The following is a 2188-nucleotide window of genomic DNA, read 5'->3' on the forward strand; positions in this document are numbered from 1 at the left end:
TGATCTTTTACCTACCTTTCCTATGCAAAGTTGTAATAAGCTTCTGTAACACCATTTTTATTCTTATGTTGCGAATTTTAAAGATAAAATGTTTACAAATAACAACAATAACGTCTACCTGTTTGTTGAAGAATATGATGATGCTACTACATAGATGTCTATCAAAACCAGATAAAGTTCCCAAATCCTTGTGAATACAACAATTCAATTTATTGTATCTCTCTCTCTCTCTCTCTCTTTCTCTCTCTCTCTCTCTTTCTCTCTCTCTCTCTCTCTCTCTCTCTCTCTCTTTCTATGAATGTATAAGTGTGTGTTCTTGACTGATTGTGTTGGCCTGTGGGTGTGTATAAGTCTGTAATTTTGTGTGCGTATGTGTATGTGTTTAATGTATGTTTGTTTATGTGTGTGTCTGTCTATCTGCCTGTGTGTGTGTTTCCCTTTTATATACCTACGGCCTACTACACATATTTTGGTGGCGCGGATCCCTTTTACTGTAGTAACACATGTCCTCCTTTGTTTGAGCGCTCAACCGATCTCCCTCTCTTTGCAGAAAGACGGTGATACTCACTAAAAGTTCTCCCAATACAAGAATCGAACTCAGATCTTCAGCGTGCTGCAGCTAAGCGCTTAACCGTTACAGCACAGACGACGGCGAACTTTAAGTGGAAACAGTAGACATACGACTACCATGTGAAACATTACTGACTACCTATTTCATTTTTTTTCACTGTTCAGTCTACGTTTAGTGTCGTTTAGTGCCCCATGCTCAATTTAAATAAAAAATCATAGTAAACAGGCACATGTACATGAGAAACTCAAATAAACTGATCCCACATCAAGGTGAAGACATGACTAAAAATACAAAAGTAATTTACATTGCCCGATCGCGCTATTTGTTTTTATCCCTGTTGTTTTCTACTTATTGGCATAATAATCTTGCGACTTTTTCACACACCTCGTATAGACTTTGTTATTGTCTTGTAAGATCAATCGTTAGTCTGTTATGAAGTGATTGTAAATGCTTCACGCATCTTTGGACAGAATTAAGATCATTTATGAGGAGTGCTATTTCCGCACCATATTATTATAGTAGCGAAATCCTGGCCTGGATGAGACGATGTATTCTAACAAAAAAAGCAAGGATTCTTAAAACCTTTCAACACGAGAATCGAACCCACGACTATTGCGTGCTTCTGTGAAATGTCTCGCCATTTTTCTAAAAACGTTGGCCTTTTTGTCATACGTGGCGTGGACTGCTCTCTACCTTATGTACCTGACGGTATAAGGAGAGAGTAAGTAAATAAGATTGTTATCTGCTATCAATACAATTTCTTCTATAGTTTAGGACACTGGTTTTGAAACTTGCTAGTTAAGACCAATCAGGGCGGAGAACGATACAACAACGTCTCAGCAAAAAGACCAAGATTCTTGATTTTTTTAAAAAGAAAAGAAAAACCAAAATTGTGTCTTTTGCAAACGATGCCATCATTCCTAAACGCTAGTGTATAAGAAGATTTTTAGTTTTAATAAGGTTTTACGGCGCTCGCAACTGCATACGGTCATATGAGCGACAAAGGGTGGATGTCAACACAGAAGTCCATACAGGGAATCAGGCTTACTCTGCTCCCCTCTCTAGTTTCAACAGCACAAAGTCTGCTTCGACTATCAAGGCACCCCAGAAATAGCAGTTCACAAGAGAGTGACAAACATACAGAAGAAGTAGAGGATAAATGACGATAGTAAGGATGAGGAAAGAAAAAGCTGCAGTTCCCCCTATGTTGTTCCGGCACTGTATGAGCGTGACATTGATAAATCAGCCCAATTATTAACAATTCTACTGTGCATAAGAACATGTTAATATCACCCCATTTAGGAATGACGTAATGACAACGTCAGTCAGTAGCACTGCCCAGAAAGGGGGGGGGGGAGGATGTAAGAAGATCAAGGGGAAAACATTCCAAAGAACTAAAGGAAACGAACAAAGCATTCTGAGAATCAAGTACCTCCTTGATAGTGGTTGGTGCAAGCTGTTTGATCAGCCAGGATTCTCAACTGAATGATGTGGATGAATAATACGACTTGATTGAGGTCCTATTACTTGTGTATCTCTCTCTTGCTATGGGTGTCTCTCTGTGTCTCTTTCTCTCTCCCTCCCCCTTCCCTCTCTCTCTCTCCTCTCTCTCTCTCT

General features: G+C 39.4%; 1 long non-coding RNA gene across 1 annotated transcript in view; it reads left to right on the forward strand.

Annotated features, from left to right (window-relative positions):
- The window catches only part of LOC118478638, a 7082-nt gene extending 6203 nt beyond the window's left edge, over nucleotides 1-879 (forward strand). Inside the window, exon 2 of the long non-coding RNA XR_004859193.1 lies at nucleotides 551-879. This is a non-coding gene — a long non-coding RNA (uncharacterized LOC118478638). The remainder of the gene's footprint in view (nucleotides 1-550) is intronic.
- The last annotated feature ends 1309 nt before the right edge of the window (nucleotides 880-2188 follow it).

The sequence above is a fragment of the Aplysia californica genome, unplaced genomic scaffold (assembly GCF_000002075.1).
Source record: "Aplysia californica isolate F4 #8 unplaced genomic scaffold, AplCal3.0 scaffold00765, whole genome shotgun sequence".
In the NCBI taxonomy this organism is placed as follows: domain Eukaryota; kingdom Metazoa; phylum Mollusca; class Gastropoda; order Aplysiida; family Aplysiidae; genus Aplysia; species Aplysia californica.